The following is a 12708-nucleotide window of genomic DNA, read 5'->3' on the forward strand; positions in this document are numbered from 1 at the left end:
TCCATAGCAATAAGCCAAAAGTAGCAGCAGTGACCATCAAATGCGCAGTGCCAAATCCATGAGCTGCAGATGCCACACAATCCTCACAGCCACCCCAGGAAAGGGCCATTGTCCCTTTCTGGGTAAGGAAAGAGAAGTTCAGTGAGTCTGAGTCCCTAAGCAGCTTTCTAAATCTGGGGTAGGGCAGCACTGAATTTGAAGACCAGGTTGCTCTGAGTTGAAAGCCCAGACTTCTAACCACAAACATGCACTACATTTACTTAACCAACTTGTCCATACTGCAGCTATGATCACTGAACCCCTATGCTGACATCTCAAGCGCACTATTAACCTCCAGTGATCCTGGACTGTGTCTGCAGGTCCTGTAGTCACACGAGGGGCTGTGAACACTTTGCTACACCCTAGAGGCCTAGTTTTTACCACCCTGCCAGAGTTTCTCCCAGAACCCCCTCCACCCCTCACCTCATAATAGGTTCAGGTCACAGTGCCTATTCTGGACCTCCCACCCTCAGCTTCCTGGACGTCTAATATAGGTTCAATTGATTATATATTAATCATAGACAGGTACAAGAGTGTCAGTATACTATCTATGTCATAAAGCACAAAGCTATGGAAAGTGTTAAAGAATAAAAATAATTCTTTTCCCTCTATTATGTATTTTTCCAAAACTTTAAGGTTGTTTTAGTTTATCTGTTTGTTTTCTTTTAATGCCATAAATAAGTAACAGGACAGGTTATTTTTCTTTGTCTAACATGTTTCACTAAGTAGGAAACTCTCCAGGTTATATTCATATTGCTGCAAATGGTAGGATTTCGTCCTTGCAGCCAAGTAGGATCTCACCATCTGTGTAGACCATATTTCCTTTATCCAGTCAATGAGCACTTAGGTTGTTTCCAGTTTCTGGATATTATACAAAGTGCTGCAATAACCATGGAAGTGCATATGACTTTTCAAATCAGTGAGATTTTGTAGGTCAGAGAGAGACAGAGTACAGAGATTAAAGCACTTGCCTTGCTTTGTTTCTAACCTGGTTCAACCTCTGGCATCACATATAATCATATAGTTTCCCTCCAGGATCACCTCTGAGCACAGCACCAGTAAGAGCCCCTGAGAACTTCAAGGACTGGCAAATCCCACCCCACCCCTAATTCCTGCACAATACAAACACACACACACACACAGTGATTTTGTATTCAAAAGTAAATACCCTGGATTATATGAATTTTCTTTTCTTTCTTTTTCTTCTTCCTTCCTTCCTTCCTTCCTTCCTTCCTTCCTTCCTTCCTTCCTTCCTTTTCTTTTTATAATGTAGGAGTACTGCTATTTATTCAGCCATTGATTAAGCTGATTGGATTGGGCATGAACTCCACATTAGCACTGTCTTTCCATTGTTCATCGATTTGCTCGAGCGGGCACCAGAAACATCTCACAACAAATTGTGAGACTTGTTGTTACTGTTTTTGGCATATCAAATACATCATGTGTAGCTTGCCAGGCTTTGCCGTGAGGGCAAGATACTCTCGGTAGCTTGCCGGGCTCTCCTAGAGGGGCGGAGGAATTGAACTCAGGTCGGCCATGTTGGCTGCGTGCAAGGCAAATGCCCTACCCACTGTGCTATCGCTCCAGCCCAAACTCTACATTACTTTTTAAAAAGTTTTTTAATTTTATAAGTTAGTTCACAATGTTTGATTACATTCAATATTCAAACACCAATCCCACCATCATTACACCTTCCCACCACCAAATTCAGGATATTTCCATCCTAAACCCCAATCCCTATCCCAAAACACAACCAAAATGATATATTTTATATTGTCTGTTATGAAGAACTGCTGGACATGCTTACAAAAAAGTGTTTATATAGGAAACAGTGTGAAGATTGTTCTGTTTTTGGCAGAAGCCATTAAGACATTCTATAGGATATTACTAATATGTTGGTAAGTTTTGAGTGATGTGAGCTTTGGTATATATATATATATGTATATGTACATATATATATTTCCCTCTATGATTTGTTGCCTTTTATCTGAACCACATCAAATGTGGTGTGGTAATTATGGAGAATGGGTAGGGAGTGTTTTATGATATGTCGTTCCTGGAATATGTTTACTCATATGTGAGGCCCGGCCAGATGCATGGCGAACGGCCTTGAGCATAACAGCAGTTGGGTTGTGGAGGCTTTTGGCTGCCACAGCTGAGTCCCTTGGGGCAGGGAGGGCTCTCACCTGCCCTCTCTGGGGTGCCCCAAGTGAAACAGCATGGCGCAGAGTCCCGTGGCATGGTTATGGGAGCCTCATGTTATGTTCCCTTTCAGGAGAAGCAGCCATGTGATCTGGACGGTGATAGAAGGTGAGATTATCTGGTGCTGGCAGGAGGTGGCTTATGGACATGACCCTGGGTCACCGTAGACTGGGGAAAGCGGGCAGAGGATCTCTGCTCCTGGTCCCATTGAGCTCAGAGTCTAAGGTCACAAAGTTCCTCATTACCTGGGTTCCGCAGGACTTCGCTCATGTGTGAGGCTCAGCCTGAGCGTATAGGGAGCAGCCTTGAATATTACAGCGGTTTGGTTATGGAGGTTTTTGGCTCCCAGAGCTGGGTCCCTTGGGGTGGGGAAGGCTCTCACCCGCCACCCCCACCCCCCGGGCACCCTGTGTGAATACACTCCCACCATCAGTGTACAGTGTGCTTCCCCTCTCTGCACATGTTCTTCAACACATGTTGTTTCTTGCTGTTTGCATAGTAACCATTCTCATAGATGTGATATGCTTTTCATTATTTTGATTTTCTTTTATCTAAGACAATATGGTGAATACCTTTTGTGTTATTAGCCTCCAAGTACTCTTCGAAAAAGTGTGTATTTAAGTATTCTGACACACCCCCATTTTTGTTTAAGGTTTGGGGCCTCAACTGGTGGGGCTCAGGCTTTCTACTGGCTCTACACTCAGGGATTACTTCTGGCACACTTAGGGGACCATATAAGCTGCCAGGGATTAAACCCATTTTGGGAGTGTGCAAGGAAAATATCTGCTACCCACTCTAATATCACTCTGACTCATTCTGCCTATTTTTCAGTGGTTGTTTATTATTGATTTTTATGAGTTCTTTGTATATTTTGAATATTGACCCCTTGTTGGACATATGTTAATATACATTGGGGTATTATGTATTTTTGTTTTGATGCAAGTTTTATTTTTACAGTGTGGAAGTTTTTGGTTTGACATCACTGTCACTGTCACTGTCCTCCCGTTGTTCATCAATTTGCTCGAGCAGACCCAGCAACATCTCCACTGTGACACTTGCTACTGTGTTTGGCATATCAAATACGTCACGGGGAGCTTGCCAGGCTTTGCCATGTGGGTGAGATACTCTCGGTGGCTTGTCGGGCTCTCTGAGAGGGGTGGAGGAATCGAATGTGGGTCAGCCAGGTCATCCGCATGCAAGGCAAACACCCTAGCCTTAGTTTATTTTTGTTTCCCTGTACACTGGAGTTAAGCCCATAAACATATCTCCAAAAACAGTATCAAGAAGCCTAGCACCTATGTTTTCTTCTATGTATTTTATGACCTCAGATCTTACATTAGATCCTTAATCAATTTTTCATTTATTTTTGCATATGATATGAGGTAGTGGTCTAAGTTAATTCTTCTGCATGAAGCTGTCCATTTTTCCCAAACTGGGAAAACATCTATTAAGGACACTTCCATGCCTCCATTGTAAGCTCTTGGCTCCCGAATGTTATTTATGCACTAAATTAGTTATCATTTATGTATAGTTTTATTTTATTTATGGTTTTATTCCTGAGGAACCCAGGCATGCGGTACCCGGGGCTGAGATCTCCAAGCCTGGTCGGATCGGGACTGGGCCTCCTCCACCCAGATCTCCCATCTTCCAGTAGGTAGGCGTTACACTCACAAACTGCCCCCGGCGCCATGTTATCCCATCAACGGCCAAGACCCAGAGACTATAAAACCCAACTCTCAGAAGAGAACACTCCAGAGTCTCTTGCTCCCGGCCAGGCTGTCCTCACGGGGGCCCCTTGTTGGGGGTGGGTGGGCCGGGTCAAGTTTCCCTCCCTCCCCCGAGCAGAGCTCTGGCAGCAGAAGACCTCCAGAACCAGCCACAGCCATGCTTAAGACCACTCCCCACACGTTCGGACAAGCCTCACGGCCAAGACCCAGAGACTATAAAACCCAGCTCTGGGAAGTGCGTGGCTGTGTGACCTCTTATTATCTAGTTCTTACTCTTGGAGAACCTGGCAGGCTACCGAGAGTATCCTGCCCACATAGCAGAGTCTGGCAAACTCCCCGTGGTGTATTCAATATGCCAATAACCAGTAACAATGATGGGTCTCATTCTCCTGATGCTTAAAGAGCCTCGAATGTGGCACTTTCTAAAATCTCAGGGTTAGGACGAAGGAGACTTTACTGGTGCCTGCTCGAGAAAATCAATGAACAATGGGATGACAGTGATACAGTGATGGTTTTATTTCTGGGTTCTCAATTCTGTTTTATTAATCTCTGTGTCTTTTTTATTCATATTTTGTTAAAACTTTGCTGTTTTAATTATCATTGCTTCATAGTGTAGTTTGAAATTTAGGAGTGTGATGTTCCCATTTTTGTTCTTTATTCAAGGAAAATTTTGCTATTTGAGGTCCAAATTAATTATAAGACTTTTTTGTGTGTGTGTGGTTCTATTTCTGTGAAGAATTCAGTTGGAATGTTGACAGGGATTCCAATAAATCTGTATATTACTTTAGGTAGTATAGCCATTTTGCATCAGATTTTCCACTTCATGAGCACAATATCTCTATCTCCATTTGTCTTCCATTTTTTCTATTAATATCTTATACCTTTTTATGTACAAATATCTTTTACTTCTTCAGTTAACTACATTTCAAAGCTTGTAATTATTTTTCTTTTGTTATTTTTATTTGGGAGGGGGTGTGAGTTTCAAAGAAAACGGCACAGTGAGTATGTAGGACTCAAGCACTCGGTGGCCGAGGGCCACCTCCTCAGACTAGGTGATGAAGAAGGACTGGGGAATGGAGAAATTGGACCTGGGCCCCAGGCTGGTTGGCAGTCAGTCTCCAGTGTAGTCCAGTCTCTCTCCTTATGGCACAGTTGTAGTCATAGTTTTGGTCATAGTCCCAGTCATCATAGTTACATCTCCTTGTAGACGTCAAAGTCCTCTCCCTCATTATTTTCTTACTTGTCTCGTCATAGTTTCATAGTCCTCTGCTTCAGTCTTCCATTTTCCAGCAGCTGTGTGCTGTGCTGCTCAGGCCTGTGGTGCCAGGGGTCACTGGCCCATAGGAAAGTACTTGGGCATCTCCAGGGCAATGCCTGGTAGACTGTGTTGTGCTGGGAATAGAACCCAGTTGATCATGGAAGCCATGGGTCCTGACCACTCTACAATCTCCGGGTCCTAGAACTTGCTATTTTGTGTGATGTCGCTATCTGGTTTTGGAACCAGGATGATGTGAACTCCAGCAGATGTATAAGGAAAATAGCTATTTATACTCTGAACAAGTATATTCTATTTATTCTCTGAACAAGAAGGACAAGTGAAACCATCCAGTCCTGCAGAGTGCTGCAGAGGAACAGCTATTGATCTGGGTTGGAGCTCACAACTTGAACTTGTCTGCGGCACCCATGCTCTACTCTCCCCCTCTGCCGGGTAAAGAGGATGCTATGGCACTCTGGGTCACCAGAAACATGAAAATTAGTGCCAAAAATAAAACAAGGAACCCCATGGCAGGCGTTAAGTGTCTGCCCATGGCCACAGCCATAGCTCCAAGCCCCGACTGAGGCCAAGGACAGCGCTTGGAGACATCAGTAACAAAGTTGGAGAACATCCAGATACAGGTCAGGATTCCTTGGTAAAAGGAAGCTAAGTCTTCAGCTGCTGGAAAAGTCATTCCGAAAAAGCTGCCCAATACTCTAGAAAAGGCAGCAACACTGAAGCCCAAGCCTGAACTGGAGCTGGAGCCTGGTAAGGAAGAAGAACATTCACCTGAGCCTATTTTGGTTGAAACTCTCTCCCCATGTCCATAGAAGACATCAGTATGTGGCCCTGCAGGAGAGGATCTATGTCAGGCTTTTTTAGATGTGATTCTTGCAGTGAGCTATATGGATACAGATGATGGACTTATCCAAACCTTTGTAGTGAACATGTGAAAGACATATATACTTGTGAAAACTGAAGAAAGAACAAGAAATTCAGCCCAAATGCCTCTTGGGTTGGGAGGTCACTGGGAAAATGAGAGCTACTCTAATTGATTGGCTAGTCTAAATCCAATAGAACTTCCGGTTCCTGCAGGAGACCATGTATATAACTGTTTCCGTTATCAATTGTTTCATGCAGAATAACTGTGTGCCCAAGAAGATGCTATAATTGGTTGGTGTTATGCCATGTTTGTTGCAAGCAAATATGAAGAAATGTACCCTCCAGAAATTGGTGAGTTTGTCTTTGTGACTGACAATATTCCACTAAATCAGACAGATGGAAATGAAGATTCTAAGAGCTCTAAATTTTGACTTAGGTTGCCCTCTGCCTTTATACTTCTTCAAAGAACATCTGAGCTTGGAGAGGTTAATGTTGAGCAACATACTTTGGCCAAATGCCTGATGGAGCTAGCTATGTTGGATGATAAAATGGTGTACTTTTCTCAGTCTTAAATTGCTTCAGGAGCTTTTTGTTTAGCACTGAAAATCCCCTGTAATGGTAAATGAACACCAATACTACAGCATTACCTATCTGACACCATAGGATCCCTTCTTGTTGTTATGCAGCATCTGGCTTAAGAATCTGGTGGTGGTAAAGAGTGGCTTTAAAAAACACATGACTCTCAGTAACAAAATGCCACATCCAGGCATGCTAAGATCAGCACTTTGGCACAGTTGATTTCAAGATTTAGCCAACGCTGGCGAACTTGGAGATGAGGAGTACTATATCTGAGTACCACCAGAACCAGGAGTGACCCCTGAGCAGTGCCAAGGGTGGCCCAAAAAGAAAGAAACAAATTTCACCTTAAGAAGAATCTTATGACCATGGTGGAGGGTTACTAACACTGTGGTGGTAGATGAGGTGGGGTAACATCGGTCTCTGAAACACATGAGGGTTCTATACTTTGTAACTTTATCATTTTACCTCAATAAAATCATAATATAAAAAGGTATTCTGCTTTAAGGATTTATGTCCATGAACACACACGAGAGTGTTTTATTTAATCTCATTCTTTAACACTCTATATTTTTGGTACTGGAGCGATAGCACAGCGGTAGGGCATTTGCTTTGCATGCAGCCAGCCTGACCGAGCCGGGTTCGATTCCTCCACCCCTCTCGGAGAGCCTGGCAAGCTACCGAGAGAATCTTCCCACATGGCAAAGCCTGGCAAGCTACCCATGATGTATTCAATATGCCAAATACAGTAACAACAAGTCTCAAAATGGAGATGTTACTGGGCCCGCTCCAGCAAATCAATGAACAACGGGAGGGCAGTGTTTTTTTGTTTGTTTGTTTCTTTGTTTGTTTTGTGAATTATATATATGATACACTGGAACAGTACTACATAGACTAGATAAACACAATCTGGTGTTACCTACCAGGTCAGCTGTGTGGTTCATGAGCCATGTACACTGACTTCAGGACACCTCATCCCCAGAATCTAGGGCCCAGGCTGGAGAGTCTGTCCTGTCTCACTGAGGCTGGATTCTCTCTCCTAGCCCCTTCTCCCCATCCCAGCCCTCTCTCTTTGTCCTGAAGTTCAACCTACCCTGCTTTCTAGTCAAGTATGTGCCTTTGTTGGTGGTATTTTTTTTATGATTTACTTTCACAATCACGATCATCCTGTTGTTCGTTGATTGCCTCAAGCAGGCACCAGTAACGTCTCCTTCGTCCTAGCCCTGAGATTTTAAAAAGTGCCATATTCAAGGCTCTTTCAGGGTTAGAAGAATGAGACCCATCATTGTTACTGGTATTTGGCATATTAGGTACACCACAGGGAGTTTGCCAGACTCTGCCCTGTGGACAGGTTACATTCACTTTATTTTTTAATTTTTTAAATTGAATCACAGAGAGATACACAGTTGCAAAGTTGTTCATGGTTGAATTTCAGTTATACAATGTTCTATGCACAGCAGAGCCTGGCAAGCTACTCGCAGGGAGTTGTAGATATGCCAAAAACAGTAACAAGTCTCACAATGGAGATGTTACTGGTGCCTGCTCTAGCAAATGATGAACAATGGGAGGACAGTGCTACGGGTGCTACAATGTTCTAACACCTGCTAACACCGGTCTCTTCACCAGTGTACATTTCCCACTATCAATGTCGTCAGTTTCCAATCACTTACCCCCACCTACCTCTATCTATAGCAGTGACTCTCTTCTCCCATTCTCTCTCTCTCTCTCTCTCTCTCTCTCTCTCTCTCTCTCTCTCTCTCTCTCTCTCTCTCCTCCCCACCCTTTTTGGGCATTAAGGTCTGGACTGCAGGTATTGAACAGTTAGCATTTACATTAAGGTCTGGACTGCAGGTATTGAACAGTTAGCATTTACATCCCTTTACCACTTGTCAGCAATCAGTTCTTGTCCATAGTGATCATTTCCAATTGTTGTGTGTGTGTGTGTGTTTGAGGAGTGGGGGGTGTTGGGCTCACACCCAGTGGTGCTCAGGGGTATTTTCTGGCCCTTTGCTTAGTAGTGACCCAGGACAGTGCTCAGGAGGTCATATGTGGGTCTGGGAGTTTGAACCAGTGTTAGAGACCAGCAAGACAAGCACCTTCACACCTGCCCTATCTCTTCAGCCCCTGGCACATGCTTTGGAACATCAATAGTCTGGCATGAACTGCAGACTAACACTCACCAGCTGTGATAGTGAACAGTGATGGACCCTTCCGGGACCTCAGTGACAACTGCAAATTCAGGACAACAGCAGAAATTTTCTGGGGCAGGAAAGAGAAAGCACTAGAAGCTGGCCTGGTCCAGAGAGACTGAGAATGAGCTGCGAGCATCCTTTGGCCAGGTGCTTCTCTCCTGCCTCCAGCCCTGATTCCTGCTCATCCATCCTGATCTGCTGGGACTCAGGGCCAAGGACGACCCTCCCTGAGCACTACAGCCCACAGGAGCTACCCGTGCGCGTGCATGTGCGCACACACACGCTCCTCTGACCTGGACCGTGAACTCTTCCTGCCCACGCACACCCCCAAGCAGCTCGCAAGCTCCTGGAGGGCAGGGGCCATGCGGGACCTGCTTTTTGAATCCCCTTCCCCCTTCCCCCATACCCCAGGGGTGCTCTCCAGGCTGTATGACTGTAGTAGACATGGGCTCTCTTTAGATTTCGACAAGACCTAAAATCTCCCCTCCCCTGCAGCTTTTTTGTCACTGTCTGTCTGCTTGCTGAAACCCTGTGGCTCCCGCGGGAGAGGCCACCCCAAAGCAGACGCTCCAGCAGGTTCTGCTGAGCAGGGATCAGCATCTCATCACGTTTCCATCACAACCTGCTGAGAACCGTGTGGCCGGCCCTTAGCAACGGTCTCTCAAGAAAGCTGCCCCTCGGGGGAGCTCGTTAAGTTCCCTTAGGCACACGTGAGGCACCGATTCTAAAAACAGAACCTGTGTGGCCGCATCCCTCACCAGCACGTGGTGGGCGCTAGAGAGGAGACAGAGCGCTGCTGTCAGTCAGAGCTAGCGGGGGAAAGCAAAAGAAAATGTCAGCAGGTTGGCCAGGCAGAGGAAGCCAGGGCCCTGAGCAAGAGCACTCTGGACCAGTGTCCATGGGCTGAAGATCTAAGGGTGAGGCCACCAGACCCACACACACACCTCCAATTAATGCACAGCCAGCTGCTCCCCAGTACTGGGGGCTCTCCCCCGCCCCTGACCCCCCCCCCCGCCCCCCGTGTCATCTGAAACCCAGCACAAGCACAACCCAGAGGCAGCTGGAAAGAACGTTTAAGATGGTGAACATCTGGAGGGGAGATTCCTCTTGGCTTGTGGGCAGTACCGGGGGATGCTCAGGACTTACTAGTGGACTTGTGCCTAGGGATCACTCCCAGAGGTGTTCAGGTGAAACGCAAGTCAGCCATGTGCAAGGAGAGCATCTTCATCCCCTGTCTCTCTGGCCCTGAAATTTTAATTCATTTAAGTTCAGCAAGCTTCAGTCTCCCCCTGTGTTGCAAACTTCTGCCCAAAGTGACATATAGACCTCATTCATAGGCAGGTAAGGCGCTTGCCTTGCACACAATCCACTTGGCTTGGATCCCCAACACCCCACATCATCTCCCAAGCCTGCAAAATTGATCCCTGAGCACAGAGCCGGGAATAAACTCTGAGTAAGGTCAGGTGTGGCTCAAAAACAAAACATAAAACAAAGCTTATAAGGACAAATAATCTATAACAGAATAATACAACTCAGGATAGTACAAGACAAATACTACAATGGGGGAGCAAGGGAAGCATTCTGGGGGCAGACTGGAGAGAGGAGGAATAATAATGATGGGCAACTGGGCAATCAGGGAAGGCTGCCTAAAAGAGGCAGCACTTGACCTGTGCCTTGGCTGCTGAATCCTGATGCCTGACAGTTTTCTCCCTCCACACGCAACTGAATATAGCAAGTTCTGTTAAGTGGTTAAATGGAAGGCTTTCTGGAGCTTGCTCACAACCTGTTCCCTGGTTGCCAGTGGTGGCTTTTAAGTGCGGCAGTCTTTGGAGAGCCAACCGGAAGGAGCCGGGAGAGAGGACACCAGGACCTCTGCAGCCCTGCACCCTCTGCAGGTTGCCTTCCTATTGATGCAGAACTGTGAGTGAGGCTGGTGGGGCAGGGTTGGTAACCCAGGTTCCTCAACTCAGTTTAAGGTAAAAACCAAGCAAGTCCATTGGAATAGCACACACCAAATTATTATTGTTTTTAAGGGGGTTTCGGGGCCGGAGAGAAAATACAGTGGGTAGGGTATTTGCCTTGCACGTGGCCAACCTGGGTTCGATCCCGGCATCCCATATGGTCCCCTGAGCCCACCAGGAATGATCTCTGAGTGCAGAGTCATGAGTAACTCCTGAGTACTGTGTGATCAAAACTCCTTTATTTCATTTTATTTTATTGACTTTTGGGGCCACACCCGGCAGAAGTCAATAAAATAGAATACAATAAAATAAAGAATTTTTGAGAAGAAGGATATAGTTCTGGGAGAGCTCAGGCATTGCACATATGAATTCCCTGCTTCAGTCCCAGCAACAAAACAAAATAAAATGCCTTTTCAGTTTTGTATTGTGGTCTCAGCCACCTGCCCTCAGTGTTGTCCTTCCAGCATCAAGAGCCAAGCCAGCCTTAAAGGGGCAGCAAAACCAGGAAAAGCCAAGAGAGTTGGACGTGTGTTTGACCCTGCTCGTGAACCCCATTGAAAGGAAATAGAACTGCAGATGACAGAGTCGTGGGTGTCTCAAAACAGAAGGTCTTAGCTGACTGTTGGGATCTAGCAAGCAAGTCAATAGGATGTGAGTCAGAAAATAATCTCGAGTTAGTGCCTAAAAGGACAGTACAGTGGGAAGGCACTTGGCTCACACACAGCCAATTCCAGATCAATCCCTGACCGTATGCCTGTGGACCCCTGAGCACTGCCAGGAGGGATCCCTAAGTACAGAGCCAGGAGAAAAACCTGAACATAGCCAGTGTGGCCTCCCTCCCTCACACCCACAAAAGAAGTATCCAGAGTTCAAAGTACAGCACATCCAATGCCCAGCCACTTAATCTAATATAGCTGGGCAGAGGGCAGTCACCAAGTTTGGGGTCTGCTGCACAGTTCATCTGGGAGATTTCCAATGCCCCTTTAAAAGTCCCCAGGGGGCTCCATTTCTAGGTTGTGGTGGTCACCTGCTTCAGAGAGAGCCACAACCCTCTTCAGAGAGAGCTGTAATGGTCCCGCTCCAGGGACCTGGCACTAGCTGGTGATCAAAGGGCCTGAAGTCTGGAGAGGGTGGCAGGATTTGAGCTGCAGAGCTGAGTCTCAGCAGGCTCCTCACCTTTGCGATTCTTCCCTCTCCCCCAGAGGTGAACCCAGGCCTGCAAAGATGTGATTCAGAGATGAGAAACCGTGTATGCCTGGTACTCTGGATCCCTCGAAGCTGCTGGATTGATTGACTCAGAAACAAGGATTGTGAGCTCATTTCTCAGACATCTAAGGCTACCAATGAGCTACTAACTTCAAAATCTTGTGAACAAGGTGTGTGTGTGTGTGTGTGTGTGTGTGTGTGTGTGTGTGTGTGTGTGTGTGTGTATGTTCTGGTGCTGCCAAACATGTCCTATTCACTGCACTGGCTGTGGAGGTTAAAACATCCCTTTTATTTCCCTCCATCTTGAGAGTCTGGGAGTTCAAGATCAAAGTGTCTACAGGCTAGGTTTCCCCAGAGGCCACTGTCCTTGCCTTGCAGGTGGTTACCCTTTATTGAATCACCATCCAGTGGTGTGTTCAGGAGCCATAGCTGTCCCCCAGGCTGATGGATGAAGGAACTGGTCCACATGCTGGTACCCAGTGCTGTCTTTATCCAAATCAGCCAGAATTATGATATAGAAATCATGAAGGGTTGAAGGACAGCAATTACACATAGGTGTGGTTGAACATTAACATGAACATATGGAAAGCACCTTTTCCAGGGAAAATTCTTCTAGGAGATCCACCCAAGGATGAAATTTTATCTACGGGGTCCCGCATTCTAGATTC

At 46.0% G+C, this 12708-nt stretch overlaps 1 pseudogene; it reads left to right on the top strand.

Moving 5' to 3' along the window:
• Positions 1-5690: 5690 nt before the first annotated feature.
• LOC130033657 (G2/mitotic-specific cyclin-B1-like) lies at positions 5691-6941 on the top strand (annotated as a pseudogene).
• Positions 6942-12708: the final 5767 nt, after the last annotated feature.

The sequence above is a fragment of the Sorex fumeus genome, unplaced genomic scaffold (genome assembly GCF_029834395.1).
Source record: "Sorex fumeus unplaced genomic scaffold, SorFum_2.1 ptg000054l, whole genome shotgun sequence".
In the NCBI taxonomy this organism is placed as follows: domain Eukaryota; kingdom Metazoa; phylum Chordata; class Mammalia; order Eulipotyphla; family Soricidae; genus Sorex; species Sorex fumeus.